The 24,555-nt window shown below is 35.0% G+C and overlaps 1 long non-coding RNA gene across 2 annotated transcripts in view; it reads left to right on the forward strand.

The window, feature by feature from the left end:
* Positions 1-2,223: 2,223 nt before the first annotated feature.
* Positions 2,224-24,555, forward strand: part of LOC113092641 (uncharacterized) — a 46,895-nt gene continuing 24,563 nt past the window's right edge. Inside the window, exons 1-3 of one of the 2 annotated variants that reach the window (XR_003287615.1) lie at positions 2,224-4,555; positions 4,679-5,014; positions 5,126-5,210. This is a non-coding gene — a long non-coding RNA (uncharacterized LOC113092641). Of the gene's footprint in view, positions 5,015-5,125; positions 5,211-24,555 lie in introns of both variants that reach the window. The other variant, XR_003287614.1, reaches the window with a different exon arrangement.

The raw sequence follows: 24,555 nt of genomic DNA on the forward strand, positions 1-24,555 counted from the left end.
TGCTGTTCAGAGGTTTACAATCTTGCTATTAAGCTTCTGTAATTCTGTGTCAAATTCTCCTGCGGACTGTAGATTGACAGCCTCACCCCAGCTTTCTGGAGGTTGTTGGTGATTTTACAGACATGTATTTCAGGGTTCATTTTTTATGATTTGTCTGTCATTAACTACTGTTGTTTTCTCAGGCAATCAGGTCGTCGTGGGTTGCTGATGTCGTCGGTAGTTTCCAAAATCTTGATTTCTCCCTTTGTTTTTTCTATAGTTCTAATTGACTTTCCACTTTTCTTTTAGCATCCAAATTGCTTGTTTTTTTTTCCCCAGAGTCGGCCTTCCTTGTCTTCACCCTGGTTTGTGTATGTCATCATCGAATGCAATACTTAGAATGCAGAAGCAATTTATATATCTGACACATTCCCTGCTTTTAATATCAGAATAATTAAAGCAACAGGACACAGCTGAACACTTAGAAAGACCTTTGAGGCAACTGTTCCAATATGTATGCTCACATCAGATAGGGAAATGAAACTCTAAAAGTGCTGATCTTCTTAGCTGGTAAAACATCTTTGTGTTGAATCACCCAATATTAAAATCTGACATTCTGCAGTTTTGTCTCAAATTCACCTTTTAATCATATTTACTGATTTTTTGACTCCACAGCAAACAGAACATTTTGTATTTACTGTTCCAATACTTAAGGAGGAACTGTATATGTACAGTAGGTGGACAACCAGAATGGGTAATACTGCCGCGTGTACCGCCACCGCTGCAACATTAACTGCAAGTCAGTCTTTTGTTAAAACCATTTGCGAAACTAATGCCAGGTGGTGCAAAGGGACGGATTGCGAACTGAATGTAATTTTAAAATGTTGATTTGTTAATGGAGATAATAGGAAGATGTAAAATGACAAAAACATTATAATATAACATTGTAACATCCTTAAAAATCATTTGAAAATTTACAGTGAGTTAATTTCAAAATGTGGGATAGTCTTAGTCTACGAATCAAAAATGAAAAGAAAGACCTTTACACAAAGGCTCTTATGCATGCTATTGTTATTAAACATAATGTAATAAAATAATAGGCATATATATCTATATACAGTACAGACCAAAAGTTTGGACACACCTCATTCAAAGAGTTTTCTTTATTTTCATGACTATGAAAATTGTAGATTCACACTAAAGGCATCAAAACTATGAATTAACACATGTGGAATTATATATGGAATTATATGCATAACAAAAAGTGTGAAACAACTGAAAATATGTCATTTTTGTAGGTTCTTCAAAGTAGCCACCTTTTGCTTTGATTACTGCTTTGCACACTCTTGGCATTCTTTTGATGAGCTTCAAGAGGTAGTCACCTGAAATGGTCTGCCAACAGTCTTGAAGGAGTTCCCCCGAGAGATGCTTAGCACTTGTTGGCCCTTTTGCCTTCAGTCTGCGGTCCAGCTCACCCCTAAACCATCTCGATTGGGTTCAGGTCCGGTGACTGTGGAGGCCAGGTCATCTGGCGCAGCACCCCCTCACTCTCCTTCTTGGTTAAATAGCCCTTGATGCCTTCAGTGTGACTCTACAACTTTCATAGTCATGAAAATAAAGAAAACTCTTTGTGTGTGTGTGTATGTATGTATGTATGTATGTATGTATATATATATATATATATATATATATATATATATATATATATATATATATATATATATATATATATATATATATATTTACACACACACACACACACACAGATTAAAAGCTAAATGTTTTAATTTCAGTTCATTCTTGGTTAAAAAAAAATAATAATAAAAAATCTTCAGGTTCCATATGCAGACTGAAATGAGAACGGTCCAGCATTTCGAAATAATTCTTATTATCTCTGTTATTATACTTGATTTTTCAGACTGCTAACAGTTAGCATTTGCGAATTATGCCCTTACTGTGTGACCAAAAATGGCAGTGGTCCACTTTGGCTTATTATGATTTTTTTTCCGTCGATACTGAAACACTAACTCTAACTACAAAGCCTTTTTTAACTAATGAATAATAGTTAAGCTTCAAATGGGCAACATCATGAATATGAAAACATTTGATTACACCTGAATGAAAGAACCCAACCTTATCTTATGTTTCGCTTTAAATTGTTTTTTTTATAACTAAGCCTATATTATTATATACTGCAATTATATTTATCCATTATAATTATATATTTCTAATTCTTGTTCTGTTCTGATAAATTTAAAGGATTTGTTGTGAAGTGAAGGGAACTAAAATATCGTATTGGTACATTATAACATTAGGCCTGCCATTATAATTTCTGAATGAAATAAAATGCAACTTATACGTGACATATTTCTTTCCTCTCACAAACATAATTTATTTTTAGTGTGTTTTAAAAAAAACATGCAGCAAATGAAAATAGGCGAATAATTGGTTAAAAGTTTTGTTACTGTGGGTTAAAAAATTTACAATATATACTTAGGAACAGATTCTGGGCCTAATCTAGGCTATGTTGTTAACTATTTACAAGTTTTGTGTATGTTTTTATCCAGTTTTTTTTCTTCATTGCATCTGAAAATGGCATCACATTCACTTTGTGAGCCTGCCTTCTGTGCTGCTCAGCTGTGGTTAATTTAAAAATAACTGTGTTAATTAAATTAAATTAATTAAAAGAAAAAATCAAATTATATTGTTAGTTTTATGCTAACATGCAATCAAGATCTTCGGATACTATAAAAGATACAAGTTCATTAGACTATTTAACATGAACTGTGACATTTTACCTAACCCTAACTTATAAACTCCTTAGGATTTTAAAGTCCACTTAATATTCAATTGGATTCAATTTGAATCAAGTATAAAAAGGTTTTAATTGCTTAAATTATTTCTATGAATTAATTTATCACAACCTTTTCATCATATAATTTTTCACGAGCTGTATTCATTTCCGAAACCAAGCACCCAGTTTTTTCTTTTTTTTTAATCTATTATTCGCTTGCATATCTCCTACAACTGAGGAATTTTTCTTTTTCTTTTTTTTTCTTTTGAAAAAGTAACATGAAAGCACACCGTTCCTCACGGCCAAAAAACAGACCGAATTCACTTTAGTTTGAGGGTTGGGGTTTGGGGTAGTTCTTTATACCTTGTGGGTGTTGAAATAAAGGTTTGAATTTCTTGCTTTCATATGGATAGTGTCCTATGGGGGTTTCGATAGGACAAATGCCTCGTCATTTTGGTTTTAGGAGAACTTTGAAGAAAAGTTTTGATCCACTTTAAATGTTGACTACTAGCACAATATTTGTTTATTACTTATAACTATTATTAAGTTATAACTAAATTTCAGAGGAAGTTGCCTTAAATGCAAACTGTTATTAACTGTATTAACTGTTAAACTGTTTATTTTGTTGCATCCATACAATATTTTTTAGAGTTTGAAATATAAGTTCTAACAGAATGTAGCCTATTCATTAACAATATATTGAACCATCTCTTTGTTTTTCTAAATTCCAAACCAGACATCAGTAAATAAAATGTATTTTGTAGACTTTCTGTGATTTACGATGCTCAAACCAAAAGCAACAGTATCTGCAGTGAAGGGTTGGCCATTCGCAAAACAGAAATATAAATTTTATTTCAGTTTCCGTTTTTGTGTTTCAGAGAAAAATTCAGTCTTAAGGCATCGAACCATTAAAGATGTTTTGAAAGCAGAATTCATGCAAATCTGTATAGACTGCTTTAAAAACTTGATCAGAGATGACTTGAGGGTATTTAAACCCTATTCACGTTCGGTTATGACAGACAGCTCAGTGAAGCTCTCTCCAAGATCAACACGGTATCAGGTTGCTTCAAGTGCATCATTCTGCACACTGGATGTGCACATTGTAAACGCTTCGTGCTGCACTGTATTTGTTTTGTCCTATCATATCTATCATATATTGTTGCCTAAAAAATATGCTATACATTTAAAATACATTTAATTTTATAGTAAATACTTATATATAAATACATTCATGAATTTTTTAATGAATGGATTTTACAATAATACAAATAGCAATGTGGAACATTTTACCATATTTACTGCGAAACTTTTATTTGTTCCCCACAAAATAGTTTTTTCACTAAATGTTTAGATTTCTAAAATTGAGCACTGATTTTTCTATAATAATTTTTGCTGCTGAATTATCCACTAACCTAGTTTATGATCGTTTTTTGTCATAGATTATGAATTTGCATAGGCCTATATTTTTCCATATTAATTTTTTCTTTTGTTTTTCTTTATTATGTAGTAGTCTAGTAGATTGTGTTGAATGATCATCAATTCCACACACAGCTATATAAATTCTGCATTTATTTAAACAGGTAAAAAAACTTCACTGGTATTGGATAGGTATCTGTATAGGCCAATACTGAACCCAATTGGTATTGGAATCGGCATCGGAGGCAAAAAAGGCAGATCGGAGCATCCCTACAATTAACCCTGTTCATTGAAACAAACTGCCTTAAAGAACCAGTTTACCTGAAAGACTATTATTTCTCTGTTGCCTAAGGCTATGGTTTACAGGTAATAATGTTGTAAATAAGTTCAGTTTCTTGCACAAACCAATCGTTTTGCTTCATAAGACGTCAGGAGCCTTAGGTATTAATTTTGTGTTCCTTGATATACTTTTTAATTATTCTATAAAAGGGGCAGCCACTGTTTTGCATTTTATGAATCACCATGGTTTAAGCTAAAAATCATCTTTACTGTTCTACTCAAGAAAAAAAGTCACCTACGCCTTGAATGGTTTGAGGGTGAGTAAATTAACGGTAAATAAAACTTTTTAGGTGAACTCTCCCTTTAACATGCTCTAATGCAATACCATTTGTATGCCAAAAAAAGTGCTCAAAAAATTGATACACCACTAATGTGATTGTCTTGAGGTTCTGAGCTGGAGACTGACGCCAGATAACTACCCTCAGAGTGACCAGCTTCCCCCTCCTTCTTACCTCTATGGCGCTCAGCACCTGCTTCGGCTATTTGGTGAATATCATCTTTTTATTTATATTTAAAAATGTTGTCATAAATTAAAGAAATTAAACTTACATTTTTAAGTCTTAATTTTTTTCTTTTTTTTTTTTTTTTTTTTTTTAGTTAAACTTCCAGAAATCTTGAGGAAGATGCACATACCAGAAAAGAACCTGAGTGCACTAGTGAAACACTTCGAGCTTTTTCTCAGGTACAGATTTCTTTTATCATTGCATGTACATGATTAACTTGAATGGACATAAATATCTGATGCAAGATAATATATGTTTGAGACGGAGTTGTAAATCATTGTTTTGTAGTTTCAAGTTGATCATGCTGATTTCTTTGTTTAAGTGCTATAATTGAGTTTCTGGTGCATTTACCAACTCATTAATCTGCACGTTTCCACCCAAGGGCGCTCATTGCTCATCGGATTTAATTTAATTTTAGTGGAAATCCCGGAAGGGGGTGGGGGTGCACAGTAACTCATTATCATGTAAGGAGACATATACCAAAACAGGTTGGTGTGAGCAGAGCTGTTTTTAACAAGGCAAAAATGGTTTTTTGAGCAAAATATGTTGCAGACATTTCATGAAGACCTTATTAAATCATGCCAACTTGTGTAAAATGTTCATCTGATGAGCCCTTTAACCCTCTGGAGTTGATTCACACGTATACGCGTTATGAGGCATTTTCTCCTGATAACCCTGAAAAGAACTTAAATTACACTTTTAGTTTTGATCGTACAGATAAGAGCAATACATCAATTGAATCTGTAAAGGGTCTACTTTTTTTTTTTGTAAACAGACATAACAACAAAACTTGGTACATTTATAAAATAAAGATAAACAAGGTGTGCTGTCTCCAGCCTTTGTCTGCAGTGATCTTCATTTAGAAACGCATCATTAAAATAAGCTGTAACTCTGTGAATACTCAACAAAGAGACGTGAGAGATATATCTATAGAAAGCTTTACATGTCTACTTTTAAACTAAACAAGTGCTACCGAAAACGAACTATTCTGTGATAAAGTAATCCATATGAAAACAATGCAATGTCCAGTCTTTCACATCTCCCTTCATTATATATCTAATGTGACCACGCGCTGAACACGCTATTGAGGTGATATTTCACTGAAGCGCGCGGCTTGTAAATGCCCATACAACAGAAAACAAAGCAACGAGACTGTTCTTCAAGTTTTTTTTATTTTTATTTAACTGTTTGCTTCGCAATGAGAGGAATAAGACATAGTTCACCCAAAGAAGATGTGTTGAGGATTACCTCAGGATTTGAGATTTGGATTTCCTGCAGAAAAAAGAATGAAGCACTTTATTCAGCAGAGATCATAAAAATGAGTATGTCTCTTTTTTATTTATTTATATACTTGTATTAGGTTTCAAATAATTTGTAAACATTTGACTAGTTAGACTTTTTCCAAACTATTATTCCTGACTAAATGTATAATCAAGTGAAACATTATGAAGTTTTAATAACAATATACACTAAACCATACAAAAGCTTGATGTAAATAATGTAAATGTAATAAATAAATGTAACTGTAACAAATGTCACAGAAAATGCTGTTCTTTCAATTTATAAAAAAAAAAAAAAACATGAAAAAATATTCTCAGCTCTTTTCCACATTAATAATAATAATAACAGAATTTTTTTTTTTTTTTTTTTTTGTAGAAAATCTGGAGTAATGATCCTAATAAACTGTTTAACTGCACTCGCAAGTTAATATTAAATTATTTTGTGGGATAATTAAATATATTCGGTAACACTTTATAATAACTGCACACTATTAATCATTAATTAAGCATTAGTAAACAGATAATTCATAATTTATAAAGCATTAATAGACAGTAATAATCAGTTTATAAATACAGATATAAATGCTTTATTCTTGATTTAAAAGCATATCTATGTGTAATTTCATACTTTATTCATGATCAATTTATCATTTCTCAATGAAGTATAGCATTATTTACAAACCAGTTATTTAGGAGTTGCCAGTGATTCATAAGATCACAAGAAATGTAGTAAATTCAGGTAGTTGTAAAGCATTTAGTAGTGGTCAGTTAACTATTTATGTGAGCTCATCTAAAGCGAGGACTAGTTATGCCTTGTAAAGCATTTATAAAGGATATTTAAAGACTGTTATCTTCTAAACAAAAAACAGAAACAAGCACAACACAGTGATACAGAACATAAAATATTAACAGCCTTTAAATCTCATTTGTAAAAGCTTTACAAGGCAAAAATAGTCCTCACTTTAGATGAGTTCACAAAAATAGTTAACTAACAACTACATATGTTTTATAACTACCTGAATTAACCCTGAATTACAGTAGAAATACATGTTAATAAACCATTTATTAACACTATAAGTAACTATTACTATATGTCTGAACAAAAAGATGTATGAATGCACCTTTAAATAGTTTATTAATCATTTACTTACAATTTCTAAGTGATCTTATGAACCACAGACAACTCCTTAATAACTGGTGTGTAAATAATGCTATACTTAATTTAGAAATGATAAATTGATCATTAATAAAGTATGAAAAAGCAATTATTAAATACATTATAGATATGCTTTTAAATCAGGTAAAAAGCATTTATATCTGTATTTATAAACTGCTTATAAATGTCTATTAATGCTTTATAAATGATGAATTAACTGTTCCTAATGCTTAACTAATGATTAATAGCATGCAGTTATTATAAAGTGTTACCGTGCTGATTACAATGATATTAGACTTAAGCCATTTAGATGTTTATAAGCAAATGAAAAAAGCACAAATGTCAGGGCATGACAAAACTTCTCCAGGCCCCAAAAATACCCTTAGACCTCAGAGAGTTGAGCCTTCTTGGACAGGTTGTTCCATCCACATTATTAAAGGGGTCATATAATGCTACATACATACACTTTAACAAGTTGTTTGAACTGAAATGTGTGTTGGCAGTGTGTGTACGCAACCACCCTATAATGATAAAAATCCACCAAGTGTTTTTTTATTTTATTTTTTTTTTTTTTTTTTTTTTATCTAGTTAAATGTTTTCCCCTTTCTCAAATTGAGCCGTCTGATTGTTTGATTGACAGCAGCGCTTCAGCACAGACTGGACCTGTCTTACCTCAGTGAGCCGAGATGCAGAAAGTGATTGAGGTGTTTTGTTGTTGAATGTAATAATGGACATACGGGTAGTCATTTACTCCTGACATCTGAGCGACTGAAATCGCAGAGGATTAACTTATGTTTGGATCTGAAAGAAATGCGCCCTTGATCTACTTAAATGTGTTAGTTCGCGTGAATCATTGATGATCCAGCCTCCAGCAGTGAGTATAATGTATTTAAATGAATCATTGCAAATCGCATTTCCTAATAATATGCATAGCAAAGTTTCACTATGAATGTGGCTAAAGTAAACAGTCTCTCAGAGAGCAAATGGAAGAGAGGGATGGGGTCAGCAGAGCTCATTAGCATTAAAGAAGTATTCCACAAACCAGCGTGTTTTGAAAAGAGTTGTTTTTACAGGGTAAAAAAATTTTTTTTACACTAGCATTGAGAAATTTTAAACAAACTATCTTACAGACTTTTCGTTAAGACCCTAAAGAATCATATCAACTTGTGGAAAATGGGCATTATATGACCCCTTTATGCAAATCACAGGTGCAGTATGGGGAGGAAGAATTATTTTTTTTTTGAAAATGAAAAACAGTTAACAGTACAATGTCTTGCAAAAGACAAGAAAACGACTTATAATTGCGCATAAAGCTGCATTTCAGCCACCCCTCACCAAAGCTCATGAAGAGAAACCTTTACACTAGGACTGCAATATTTTCACATTGCACATCCAGGAACTGCAGGATTACCAGCAGAGTACAGATGCATGATCTCCATCTGCTGGAATAATATATAGAAATTAATACTTTTATTTAGGAAGAGTTCCTTAAAAAAAGATGATTAAGATATTTATAAGATTTCCATTTCAGATAAATGCTGTTCTTCTGTAAGATTAATAAGGAAAGAAAGATCAATATAACTCAAAGGGGATTGAATTACAGTGAATAAGAACTGAATTAGTATGCAAATTATTCAGAATTCATATTTAACACTTTATCAACTATTCGTCCACCAATAAATTGAGATTAGGGTAATTTAAAAATTTTGGACAAAATATTATCCCGTGGCCTACGGTAATAATATCATAAAATTATGATAACTGATTATGAGCAAGGTAACATAATCTACAGTTTAAGGCAGTAACTTGTAAGCACACAGCACAAGACACTGGTATGTAAAATCAAACAAGGCTTTATTGAACTACTCTAATACACACAAACTAAACTAACAAAAACACACAAACATTAATTCAAACAGTGACGGAGGGTGAATGGAGTCCCAAGTGTCTAGCGTTAGACACTATTTCTTTATTGCAACCTGAGAGAATCAATCTACTAGAACTTTAATCTTAGTTCGTTTTCTTAATAAGATTTGCACAAGTTCATCCAGAATTAGGAGATATTGTGTACTTGTGTTTGGATGCTCCTTGTGGCTTTGGATGCGTTCCCTTCTGTAACAAAGTTGCTGGAGAGGGAATCTCTGGCACTGATTGACTGGCAGTCGGTCGATGAAGCGTTCTGAGAGACAGCACTCGATGGTGAGTGGTTGGATGGCTTTGCCGAGTGGCGCTTCGTTCATGAGACTTCCTGGATTGTGGGTTGCTATGCAACGGAGTTTGCTCTAAGTCTGCAGCGACTCAGAGGGTTTCTTTGACAAAGTTCAGCGAAGGATCTTACAGAAGAGTTGATGAGTTTTGAGTGAGCTCTTGGTGGTTTGAAGAGTACACGCTGGACGATGGAAAGGTCAGCACAAATATAAGCAAGAGCAAAGTCACTGCAAAAGCAGGGCAAATAAGCAAGGCAAAAAACTTGTCATTGGGTTATAATCGTGTCCATCTGACCCGTCCTCCTTAGTGCGACAGCCAATCAGATATTGTCTTGGACGGGACCTACAGTATTGTTCAAAATAATAGCAGTACAATGTGACTAACCAGAATAATCAAGGTTTTTAGTATATTTTTTATTGCTACGTGGCAAACAAGTTACCAGTAGGTTCAGTAGATTGTCAGAAAACAAACAAGACCCAGCATTCATGATATGCACGCTCTTAAGGCTGTGCAATTGGGCAATTAGTTGAAAGGGGTGTGTTCAAAAAAATAGCAGTGTCTACCTTTGACTGTACAAACTCAAAACTATTTTGTACAAACATTTTTTTTTTCTGGGATTTAGCAATCCTGTGAATCACTAAACTAATATTTAGTTGTATGACCACAGTTTTTTAAAACTGCTTGACATCTGTGTGGAATGGAGTCAACCAACTTGTGGCACCTCTCAGCTGTTATTCCACTCCATGATTCTTTAACAACATTCCACAATTCATTCACATTTCTTGGTTTTGCTTCAGAAACAGCATTTTTGATATCACCCCACAAGTTCTCAATTGGATTAAGGTCTGGAGATTGGGCTGGCCACTCCATAACATTAATTTTGTTGGTTTGGAACCAAGACTTTGCCCGTTTACTAGTGTGTTTTGGGTCATTGTCTTGTTGAAACAACCATTTCAAGGGCATGTCCTCTTCAGCATAGGGCAACATGACCTCTTCAAGTATTTTAACATATGCAAACTGATCCATGATCCCTGGTATGCGATAAATAGGCCCAACACCATAGTAGGAGAAACATGCCCATATCATGATGCTTGCACCTCCATGCTTCACTGTCTTCACTGTGTACTGTGGCTTGAATTCAGAGTTTGGGGGTCGTCTCACAAACTGCCTGTGGCCCTTGGACCCAAAAAGAACAATTTTACTCTCATCAGTCCACAAAATGTTCCTCCATTTCTCTTTAGGCCAGTTGATGTGTTCTTTGGCAAATTGTAACCTCTTCTGCACATGCCTTTTTTTTAACAGAGGGACTTTGCGGGGGATTCTTGAAAATAGATTAGCTTCACACAGACGTCTTCTAACTGTCACAGTACTTACAGGTAACTCCAGACTGTCTTTGATCATCCTGGAGGTGATCATTGGCTGAGCCTTTGCCATTCTGGTTATTCTTCTATCCATTTTGATGGTTGTCTTCCGTTTTCTTCCACGTCTCTCTGGTTTTGCTCTCCATTTTAAGGCATTGGAGATAATTTTAGCTGAACAGCCTATCATTTTTTGCACCTCTTTATAGGTTTTCCCCTCTCTAATCAACTTTTTAATCAAAGTACGCTGTTCTTCTGAACAATGTCTTGAACAACCCATTTTCCTCAGCTTTCAAATGCATGTTCAACAAGTGTTGGCTTCATCCTTAAATAGGGGCCACCTGATTCACACCTGTTTCTTCACAAAATTGATGACCTCAGTGATTGAATGCCACACTGCTATTTTTTTGAACACACCCCTTTCAACTAATTCAACTAATTGCCCAATTGCACAGCCTTAAGAGCGTGCATATCATGAATGCTGGGTCTCATTTGTTTTCTGAGAATCTACTGAACCTACTGGTAACTTGTTTGCCACGTAGCAATAAAAAAATATACGAAAAACCTTGATTATTCTGGTTAGTCACATTGTACTGCTATTATTTTGAACAATACTGTATGCCCTGTTCTCCGGTCTTGCATGTAATTAGTGTAATGTCCACGTGATCGTGTGTGTCCAAACTCCTGAGAGTTTATTTTAAACGCTTTAATAAGTAAACTTAATAGTTTAAATATGGTGCATCCTACACACATTTACTTTATATCAAGTAGGTACCAAAAAACTTCCCATAGTTGAGCTGAAAGTAAATAAGGATTTAGCCATGATAAGTGTTTAACACACAAAATTACTTGAGTAATATAAAGTAAATACACATGTATGTGGCAACTTCTGGTGATTAGTTCCTATAACTGAGGTAGGAAACCCTAAGAATAGGCTGTAATGAAAGTTAAACACAGAAATAATTCCACAGGTTATATAAAACATGATACTTAAGATATATGTGAGATAAAAAAAAAAGGAATCAATTAAGCTTATTGGAAGCAATTTTGAGACCGTTGTTTGTATTAAATTTCAGTCTATTGCTTTTGGAGACAAAGTCTCTGGAATTTACAGCTGCTGAAAGGAGGTGTTCCTTGGTTTAAAGTTTTTAATGATCCCGGGCCAAAGGAATGCCTTCGCATCCTTCCTGATAAGGCTGGGGATTTATGCATTGGGGTCACCACAGGGTTTCTTGGCCACTTGGTCTTAAGTTTGGGGAACAAAGAGAAATCTTTTCCTGCTGTCCTGGCATCGCAGGTATGAGATTAGACAGGCACAGAAAGGGAAGGGAGGGGTGACATCTCCTTTATATACACTACAGAAAAAAGTGTAGTATTGTGATATATTATTACAATTTAAAATAATTGTTTTTACATTTATTATACTTTAAATTATCATTTATTTCTGTGATGCAAGCTGAAAATTTAGGATCATTATCACATGATTCTTTAGAAATCATTCTAATATGATGATTCATTATCAAAGTTGGAAACTGCTGCTTAATATTTTTTCAGAGCATGTGATACTTTTGTAGGACTCTTTGATGAATAAAAAGTAAAAAAAAAAAAAAGAAACTATTTTTTTAAAATATAAATATTTTGTAATAACAATATACACTACTGGTCAGTAATTTGGGGTCAGAAATTTTTTTTTCTTTTTTTTTTAAAATAAAATCAATACTTTTATTCAGCAAGGATCTGTTAAATTGATCAAAATTGATAGTAAAGAAAATATATTATTAGAATATATATTATTAGAATTTTATTTTTTGAATAAATGCACTTCTTTTTAACATTTTATTTATCAAATATATTAGAGAGCAGAACTGTTTCCAACACTCATAATAAATCAGAATATTAGAATGATTTCTAAATGATCATGTGATAGACTGGATGTTAAATGTGACACTGAAGGCTAGAGTAATGATGCTGAAAATTAAGCTTTGCATCACAGGAATAAATTATTTTTTAAAGTATATTCAAATAGAAAACTATTATTTTAAGTTGTAATATTTCACAATATTACTGTTTTTTTATGTATTTTTGATCAAATAAATGCAGGCTTGATGGGCAGAAGAAACTTCTTTCAAAAACATAAAAAATAGTAATGTTTCCAAACTTTTTGTCTGTACTGTATATATACAGTACAGACCAAATGTTTGGACACACCTTCTCATTCAAAGAGTTTTCTTTATTTTCATGAAAATTGTAGAGTCACACTGAAGGCATCAAGGGCTATTTGACCAAGAAGGAGAGTGATGGGTTGCTTCGCCAGATGACCTGGCCTCCACAGTCACCGGACCTGAACCAAATCGAGATGGTTTAGGGGTGAGCTGGACCGCAGAGTGAAGGCAAAAGGGCCAACAAGTGCTAAGCATCTCTCGGGGAACTCCTTCAAGACTGTTGGAAGACCATTTCAGGTGACTACCTCTTGAAGCTCATCAAGAGAATGCCAAGAGTGTGCAAAGCAGTAATCAAAGCAAAAGGTGGCCACTTTGAAGAACCTAGAATATGACATATTTTCAGTTGTTTCACACTTTTTTGTAATGTATATAATTCCATATATAATTCCACATGTGTTAATTCATAGTTTTGATGCCTTCAGTATAGGGCTGAAAGGATTCCTTGAGTAACTCGATTACAAAAAATAATCGCGGCAAATTCCTCTGCTTCGAAGCCTCTTTTAATTTATTTTAAATCTCGCGTCAGGTTCTTTCGCAATGTTTCTTTTAATGTGACACAACGCGTTTACGTCACCCACAAAGCAGAAGGAGACAAGAGCTGCGTCTGAAATCGCAAACTGCAAGGAGTCAGCAGTGTTTTGATTTGAGGGCGCGGGCAAATGTAAAGAGAACATCCTGGCGTGTGTCCATTGCAAGATAGAGCTGGCATACCACAACTAGGGCCATATGATTTCCGCGATGCAGAAAACACAGAGGGAATCGTGGAATCCAGTCATAAAAACGGAATTTATAGTTAAACACGGAATGGCACGGAATTTGCCAAATTTTGAATGAATTAATCAAAAATAGGTCATTGTACTTAAATCAAATCACGATATGGACTAATATCTGTAATTATTAGCCGGAACAGTCTATTTAAATATGAATCCTGCATGTTTTGCGTGTCTTTATTAATCCTAAACCAATTAATTTAATTAATTTACATAACACATTAACTGGAAAAGAATTAAGAATTAAAGTGATGAATTAGGTCTGAAACTATCAGGGAGCATTTAGTCTCTAGCGCCAACATTTTACAGAACTGCCACTTTCCTGGAGTCTCCAGAATTACTCGGTGTTAGGTTCTGAGAGACTTAAGATTCCAAAAAATGATTTAATTACAATACCATGAAGTATTTTTAAATACTTTATATTAAGACTTTATATATAGGCTTTATGAACAGATTAGAGTGACTCGTGAAGGACCAGCACCACCTCCCCTTGTCCGATGGTTTGAGGAATATATCTTCCAGAATCTGGGATTAAGATTTAGGAGCTCATTTTTATTCCATCTCCTTTCCTGAAAAGTCTGTCTTGCAGAATTGACTAAAAATTAATCTTCACATTAATTCCTAATTATTTTGCAATTCTTTTTGTCAGTTCTTCTCGACCTGTTTTTTTTTTTTCTTCTTCTTTTCTGACCTCATGACCCAGTCAGCAATGGTCAAGTCTTAACTTATCCATTTCTGTATTGCATTTGTGTTTGATATTTCTCATGGGGATTTCATAATTTTCAACTTTACAGTTTGAGTTAAAACTCTTTTTTAGCGCATTTCATCTGTAAAAGAAAACATGCCTAATAATTCTGCACACATGAATAATAAGGAGTTTTTCTCTTCCAGCTTTCCTGGACTATTATATACCACTCATAAATGATCAAATAAAAAATAATGGTTATTATTAAGATCGATATGGTTTGGAATTGGTAAAATGTGCTTGGAAAAAAATCATAATAAAACAATGTTTTAATCTTTAAGTTTGGAATATTAACTGACATGAATGAATGCTATATAAATATTGTTCATGTTAACATAGTTAATGTTTATAAATTAAATCTTATTGTAAAGTGTTACTAAAGTAATATATATGGTTCTGTGAATGTCTTTTTAAAGTCTAGATGATTCGGATTAACCCTTTAACTGCCGTATCCTTTAAAACCTCACTCTCAGAGGGATATTGTGAATGCATGTGCCCGCTGGGCACAGTTTACCTGATGCCACCGGGGTGGCGATGGCGGGCTCAAGCCACCAATGCCATCGCTGTTTGCAGCTATATTTATTATTATTATTCCGCTTCTTCTTCTCCCGAATGAATCACATTTCTGAGGGCTTAAACATGCTCAAAAAGTCATGAAACTTTGAACACGCGTCAAACCTGGTGAAAATTTTTGTCTGATGTAGGATTCAGAAAAGGGTGTGGCAAAATGGCTCGATAGCACCACCTATACTAAGAAAACCAACAGCCTTCCAGCTATGTTTCACGTACATGCACGAAAATTGGCACACATATGTAGCACCCCAATACCTACAGGAAAGACTCTTGGAGCAAAATTCTAAACCCAACAGGAAGTCGGTTATTTTTCATATTATGAGCAAATTTTGTGTAATTTTGAACATTTCCATGTGTTGTTTTTTAACGAACTCCTAGAGATTTCTTCAAATCAACACCAAATTTGGTATGCCTAATCTAAAGGCCTTTGCGATGTTAAATTGCGAAGATCTTGAGTTTCTTGAGATCAAGATCTCAAGATCTTGAGAAGTAGGGGAAGTCGTGGCCTAATGGTTAGAGAGTCAGACTCCCAATCGAAGGGTTGTGGGTTCTAGTCTCAGGCCGGACGGAATTGTGGGTGGGGGGAGTGCATGAACAGCTCTCTCTCCACCTTCAATACCATGACTTAGGTGCCCTTGAGCAAGGCATCGAACCCCCAACTGCTCCCCGGGTGCCGCAGCATAAATGGCTGCCCACTGCTCCGGGTGTGTGCTCACAGTGTGTGTGTGTGTGTGTGTGTGTTCACTGCTCTGTGTGTGTGCATTTCGGATGGGTTAAATGCAGAGCACAAATTCTGAGTATGGGTCACCATACTTGGCTGAATTATCACTTCACTTCACTTTTCGTTGAAGGGCATGTCCGTGGCGGCCTGGCGAATTTCGATGATTCGCCATGAAAAATGAAGTTGCTATAACTCAGACATACAATGTCCAATCTGCCCCAAACTTCACATGTTAGATAAGACTCCGAACCTGAACAGATTGACATGCCCATATTCAGTTATAGTCATAGCGCCACCTATTGGAAACAGGAAGTGACATATTTTACACTGCAAGGAACTACTCCTAGAAATTTTATGAAATTAATGTCTTTTTTGTGGTCAGTCTAATCAAAAGGCATGTGTGATGTTAAGTTGTGAAGATCTTGAGTTTTTGTTAAAAGGCGTGTCCATGGCGCCGTGACTAAGTCTGATGTCTCGCCATGGGAATAAAAGATGTTATAACTCAGGCATAAAATGTTCAATCTTCGCCAAACTTAGCCACCTATACAACAGAAAACCTATACTAAGAAAATCAACAGCCTTCCAGCTATGTTTCACGTACATGCCCAAAAATTTGCACACACATGTAACACACCAATACCTACAAAAAAGACACTTGGAGCAAAATTCTAAACCCAACAAATTTTTTGTAATTTTGGTCATTTCCATGCGTTGTATTTTAACGAACTCCTCCTAGATATTTATTCAGATAAACACCAAATTTGGTACGCCTATTCTAAAGGCCTTTGCGATGTTAAATTGCGAAGAGCTTGAGTTTTCGTCGAAGGGCGTGTCTGTGGCGGCCATGGCGAATTTTGATAAAGAAAAATTAAGTTGCTAAATCTCAGACATACAATGTCCAATCTGCCCCAAACTTCACATGTTTGATAAGACTCCGAACCTGAACAGATTGACATGCCCATATACAGTTATAGTCATAGTGCCACCTATTGGCAACAGAAAGTGACATATTTTACGTTGTGACAGACTACTCCTTGAAATTTTTTGACATCAGTGTCTTTTTTATGGTCAGTCAAAGTTTAAAGTCTCGCCATGGGAATACAACTTGTTGTAACTCAGGCATTAAATGTCCGATCTTGCACAAACATATGTTTGATAAGAGTCCTGGCCTGAACACATCTAAAGGCCAATAGTCCATTGGGTGTGGCAAAATGGCTCTATAGCGCCACCTATACAGATTCAATGGAGTGCGCCTCGAGCTATGCTTCATTTACATGTACAAAAATTGGTACACACATGTAACACACCAATACCTACAAAAATCTTTGTACGAAATCCAAATCTCAACAGGAAGTCGGTTATTTTGAACTTTCCCTGCAAAATTGGTGTTGTTTTTACCATTTTCAAGGGTTGTACTTGAACAAACTCCTCCTAGAGATTTATTCAGATCAACACCAAACTTGGTCAGTGTAATCTAAAGCCCTTTGCGATGTTAAATAGCAAAGGACTTGAGGTTTCGTTAAAGGGCGTGTCCATGGCGGCCTGACAATTTTCAATGTTTCGCAATAAAAAAGGAAGTTGCTGTAACTCAGACATACAATGTCTAATCTGCCCCAAACTTCACAACTTTAGTGCATGTACGTGAAACATAGCTGGAAGGCTGTTGATTTTCTTAGTAAAGGTGGCACTGTCGAGCCATTTTGCCACACCCTCTACTGAATCCTATATCAGAGGAATATTTTCACCAAGTTTGACGCGTGTGCAAAGTTTCATGACACTTTGAGCATGTTTAAGCCCTCAAAAATGTGATTCATTTTGGAGAAGAAGAAGAAAAAGAATAATAATAATAAACAGAGCAGATACAATAGGGTCCTCACACCATCGGTGCTAGGGCTTAATTAAAGCTGCAAGCAGCGATGAACGGGCCCTCGCACCCGGGCTCCCCGCCAGCGAGTGGCATTAGTCAAAAAGGTGAACGGTGAGAAATATGCATTTAAAGTCATACATATAATTGGAATATATCAAAGTATATTCCATATATGTTCCAATCTTCCTGTTGCCAGCAGGTGGCACTATCATTATCATGGAATATTGGCCTTCAGATGTGTTCAGACCAGGACTCTTATCGAACATGTGCAGTTTTTTGGAAGATCGAACATTTTATGCCTGAGTTACAACAACTTCTTTTGCTGTGGCGAGATATCAAATTTTGTCATGGCGCCATGGACACGCTCTTTAACGAAAACTGAAGATTGCCACAATTTAACATTGCACTGGCCTTTAGATTAGACTGACCACAAAAAAATACATTAATGTAAAAAAATCTCTAGGAGTAGTTTGTCTCATCGTAAAATATGTCACTTCCTGTTGCCAGCAGGTGGCGCTATGACTATAACTGAATATCGGCATGTAGATCTGTTAAGGGCAGAAGTCTTATCTAACATGCGAAGTTTGGGGCAGATTGGACATCGTATGTCTGAGTTATAGCAACTTCATTTTTCATGGCGAATCATCGAAATTTGTCAGGCCGCCATGGACACGCCCTTTAACGAAAACTCAAGATCTTCGCAATTTAACATCGCAAAGGCCTTTAGATTAGGCATATCCAAATTTGGTGTTGATTTGAAGAAATCTCTAGGAGGAGTTTGTTAAAGTACAGCACATGGAAATTACCAAAATTTGCTCATAATATTAAAAATAACTGACTTCCTGTTGGGTTTAGAATTTTGCTCCAAGAGTCTTTTTTGTAGGTATTGGTGTGTTACATATGTGTGCCAATTTTCGTGCATGTACGTGAAACACAGCTGGAAGGCTGTTGATTTTCTTAGTATAGGTGGCGCTGTCGAGCCATTTTGCAAAGTTTCATGGCTTTTTGAGCATGTTTAAGCCCCCAAAAATGCAATTCATTTAGGAGAAGCAGAAATATAGAAAAATTTATTGTAGTCCAAACAATTTGTTGATTATAGTTTTTAAAAAGTGTTTTTTGTTAAATGAAATATCTCCTTTTGAATTGGACTTTCAGCTTAGTAACTTTGCAGAACTTTTTTTAATGCTGAAACCGCAACAATCAATCACCTTTATATAGTGCTTTAAACAAAATACATTGCGTCAAAGCACTGAACAACATTCATTTGGAAAACAGTGTCTCAATAATGTAAAATGATAGTTAAGGCAGTTCATCATTGAATTCAGTGATGTCATCTCTGTTCATTTAAATAGTGTCTGTGCATTTATTTGCAATCAAGTCAATGATATCGCTGTAGATGAAGTGACCCCAACTAAGCAAGCCAGAGGCGACAGCGGCAATGAACCGAAACTCCATCGGTGACCGAATGGAGAAAAAAAACCTTGGGAGAAACCAGGCTCAGTTGGGGGGCCAGTTCTCCTCTGACCAGACGAAACCAGTAGTTCAATTCCAGGCTGCAGCAAAGTCAGATTGTGCAGAAGAATCATCTGTTTCCTGTGGTCTTGTCCTGATGGTCCTCTGAGACAAGGTCTTTACAGGGGATCTGTATCTGGGGCTCTAGTTGTCCAGGTCTCCGCTGTCTTTCTGGGCAGTAGAGGTCCTTTCTAGGTGCTGATCCACCATCTGGTCTGGATACGTACTGGATCCGGGCGACTGCAGTGAACCTCTGATCTGGATACAGACTGGATCTGGTGGCCACGGTGACCTCGGAACAAGAGAGAAACAAATATTAGCCTAGATGCCATTCTTCTAATGATGTAGCAAGTACATAGGGTGTTATGTGAAGTGTTTCCGGGTCCGGTTTACCTAATTAATGCAGCCTAAAAATCCTTTAACGGATTTGGATATTAAAAGCATATTAGTATGTTATGTGTATGCCAGGTTAAAGAGATGGGTCTTTAATCTAGATTTAAACTGCAAGAGTGTGTCTGCCTCCCGAACAATGTTAGGTAGGTTATTCCAGAGTTTAGGCGCCAAATAGCAAAAGGATCTGCCGCCCGCAGTTGATTTTGATATTCTAGGTATTATCAAATTGCCTGAGTTTTGAGAACGTAGCGGACGTAGAGGAGTATAATGTAAAAGGAGCTCATTCAAATACTGAGGTGCTAAACCATTCAGGGCTTTATAAGTAATAAGCAATATTTTAAAATCTATACGATGTTTGATAGGGAGCCAGTGCAGTGTGGACAGGACCGGGCTAATATGGTCATACTTCCTGGTTCTAGTAAGAACTCTTGCTGCTGCATTTTGGACTAGCTGTAGTTTGTTTGCTAAGCGTGCAGAACAACCACCCAATAAAGCATTACAATAGTCTAACCTTGAAGTCATAAATGCATGGATTAACATTTCTGCATTTGACATTGAAACGTGACTTTCTAAGTAAAGATTGCGATCAAGTAGCACACCTAGGTTCCTAACTGATGACGAAGAATTGACAGAGCAACCATCAAGTCTTAGACAGTGTTCTAGGTTATTACAAGCAGAGTTTTTAGGCCCTATAATTAACACATCTGTTTTTTTCTGAATTTAGCAGTAAGAAATTACTCGTCATCCAATTTTTTATATCGACTATGCATTCCATTAGTTTTTCAAATTGGTGTGTTTCACCCGGCTTCGAGTAAATATAGAGCTGAGTATCATCAGCATAACAGTGAAAGCTAACACCATGTTTCCTGATGATATCTCCCAAGGGTAACATATAAAGCGTGAAGAGTAGCGGCCCTAATACTGAGCCTTGAGGTACTCCATACTGCACTTGTGATCGATATGATACATCTTCATTCACTGCTACGAACTGATGCCGGTCATATAAGTACGATTTAAACCATGCTAATGCACTTCCACTGATGCCAACAAAGTGTTCAAGTCTATGCAAAAGAATGCTGTGGTCAACTGTGTCAAACGCAGCACTAAGATCCAATAAAACTAATAGAGAGATGCACCCACGATCAGATGATAAGAGCAGATCATTTGTAACCCTAAGGAGAGCAGTCTCAGTACTATGATACGGTCTAAATCCTGACTGGAAATCCTCACATATACCATTTTTCTCTAAGAAGGAATATAATTGTGAGGATACCACCTTTTCTAGTATCTTGGACAGAAAAGGGAGATTCGAGATTGGTCTATAATTAACAAGTTCTTTGGGGTCAAATTGTGTTTTTTTTATGAGAGGCTTAATAACAGCCAGTTTGAAGGTTTTGGGGACATATCCTAATGACAATGAGGAATTAATAATAGTCAGAAGAGGACCTATGACTTCTGGAAGCACCTCTTTTAGGAGCTTAGATGGTATAGGGTCTAACATACATGTTGTTGGTTTAGATGATTTAACAAGTTTATACAATTCTTCCTCTCCTATAGTAGAGAATGAGTTGAACTGTTCCTCAGGGGGTCTAAAGTGCACTGTCTGATGTGATACTGTAGCTGATGGCTGAATGGTTGCAATTTTATCTCTAATAGTATCAATTTTAGAAGTAAAGTAGTTCATAAAGGCATTACTGTTGTGGTGTTGGGAAATGTCAACACTTGTTTAGGCTTTATTTTTCGTTAATTTAGCCACTGTATTGAATAAATACCTGGGGTTATGTTTGTTTTCTTCTAAAAGAGAAGAAAAGTAATCAGATCTAGCAGTTTTTAATGCTTTTCTGTAGTATATGCTACTTTCCTGCCAAGCAATACGAAATACCTCAAGTTTTTTCCTCCAGCAGCGCTCCATTTTTCGGGCTGCTCTCTTTAGGGTGGGAGTATGCTCATTATACCATGGTGTCAAACTGTTTTCCTTAACCTTCCTTAAGCGTAAAGGAGCAACTGTATTTAAAGTGCTAGAAAAGAGAGAGTCCATAGTTTCTGTTACATCATCAAGTTGTTCTGAGGTTTTTGATATGCTAAGGAATTTGGATACATCAGGAAGATAACTTAAAAAGCAGTCTTTTGTGGTAGAAGTGATGGTTCTTCGATACTTTTGGCTATATGAAGTTTGCACAGAACTAAATAATGATCTGAGATATCATCACTTGGCTGAATAATTTCAACACTATCAACATCAATTCCATGTGACAGTATTAAATCTAGAGTATGATTTCGACAATGAGTAGGTCCTGAAAAATGTTGTCTAACACCAATAGAGTTCAGAATGTCTATAAATGCTGATCCCAATGCATCTTTTTCATTATCAACATGGATATTAAAATCACCAACTATTAAAACTTTATCTGCAGCCAGAACTAACTCGGATGTAAAATCACCAAACTCTTTAATAAAGTCTGTATGGTGCCCTGGTGGCCTGTATACAGGAGCCAGTACAAACATAACAGGGTATTTATCATTAACATTACAGTATAACTAAAGTTGAAGAAGTGAAATATAATAATAGCACTCGTTTAATAGGCATTATTAAGCAGTTCATAAATACATCTATAAATGTTTTGTTCTTGAGCTATAAAGTTTAATCATTGTTTTTTCATACTTTAAGTATAATGACGTTATTTTCAAACCAGTTATTTAGGCTGTAATTCATGATAAAGTCAGGTTTTTATAAAACATTTAGTAGTTTCCAGCTATCTATTTTTGTGAACTCATCTAAAATGAGGACTATATATAAATTTAAAGCATTCACAAAGAAGATTTAAAGGAACATTCATCTACCAAAATAAAAAGTCAAACACAACACAGAGGGATACAGAACACAGAAATATTTTTTCAAGATGGATAAATTGAAACTGTACAGCTTTACACTTGATAAAAAATATTATATATATGTATATATATATACAGTGTGTGTGTGTGTTTGTGTGTGTGTGTGTGTGTGTGTGTGCTTCCCAAATATCAACACGTACACTTGTTGCTCAGGTGCTCTAATTAAACATAGCCACAGCACCACCCATTGGACAAAACCTTTACCATCCCCAAAATGGCTCCTACTATAGGTGTGTATATATATATATATATATATAAATATATATATATATAAATAACTGACCCTTTACTCTCCTTTTTAATGTATGTCCTTATAAACCAAGAAAAAGTTTTTTTATAGCTGTATATATAAGCTGTATATGTATTTATAAGCTGCCTACTAATGATTATTAAAGTTTGGACAAGACTTTATAAAGCATGAACTGACTATTTACTAATGAGTGCAGTTATTATAAAGTGTTACCAATGCATTTACTAATGTTAACAAATTAGACATTATTTTACAGTGTTATCAAATCCTTAAATGATTTATAAGTGTTTTGTAATGATTTTATTGACCTACAAGCATTTGTGAAAGTTTTGCTTGCATTACAGCTTAGTCTTCATCATTAAGCTGAACAGATTTACTGTTACATCCATGAGATTATGTAAATTCAAATAAATATCATGTCACAGGATGTCATAGGTAAGTATCAAATTAGTTTGAAATTATTATTTGCAGCACAAATAAGGTTTTTTAGGATTAAAAAAAAAAACTGTCATAAAAGTACACATAAACTATGAAATTATACACAATGTAAAAAAACCCCAAAAAAGTACAACAGTTATTGTTTTCCAATGTTATTTATATTTTTATTTTTTTGGATTTACATTTAAAAAATTAGTCTACTGCAATCATTATAAATCGCTTGAATAAAACCTGTTAATATTTATTATAGACCACTGTAACTGTCTATAATCTAACAAACAAGTTTATTATGAAAAGAAAAGTTTGTACACCAGATAAATTGGACGATAAAGAAATTGCTAACAATAGTATAATAGAGCATGTTTTAGGTTTTTAGGCGTTTGGATGCAGAATTGTACAAATCAAATGTAAAATAAAATGTAATTGATTTAATTATAGATTAATTCTTGTTAGAGCAAAATAATAAATAAATACATAAAAAGGCAGCCAAGACAAATGAGTTTCCTTATTTATATATAGTTTAAAATTGAAGACAGAAGCAGCTGGTAAATGCGGTCACTTTAATATTCAAATCCAGTACATCCACTTCAGATTTCTCAACAGTTTATGTTCACGTAGCTGTTTTCGTTTATATTCGCCAAGCAATTATGTATTTTGAAATAATCCTGTCCGTGATGTGTTCATTTGTAGGACGAAAGGCAGAATCCTGCAGCTCGAGAGATACATGTTATTCTGCCCATCGCGCTTTCAAATAGTCTTTTACACTTAAACGGGTCACAAACAACTGCATTTAGCTCTTGTTGTGTTATAATTGGTGTATTGTGTGCATTTGTGGTAATATTTTCTTTTAAAAAGCTCTTAAACAAGAATTAATTTGTTTGTTTTCAGCTCGTAACACTGTACACATTGATCGGAGGTGGTGATTTCAGATAGGCAGCCGCAAATATTTCATTTTCACACAAAGTTCAAAAACATCTGAATTTAGCTCTTGGTGTGTTCTAATTGGTGGATTGTGTGATTATCGCTTTAATGTTTTATTTTTTAAAGCTATAAAACAAGAATAAACTCTTTTTTTCTGAGCTAGTCATTCCACATGTTCTTGCTCAGAGCGGTGATTCATCTCTCGTATTTCTCACGTT

The sequence above is a fragment of the Carassius auratus genome, unplaced genomic scaffold, assembly GCF_003368295.1.
Source record: "Carassius auratus strain Wakin unplaced genomic scaffold, ASM336829v1 scaf_tig00214711, whole genome shotgun sequence".
NCBI lineage: Eukaryota > Metazoa > Chordata > Actinopteri > Cypriniformes > Cyprinidae > Carassius > Carassius auratus.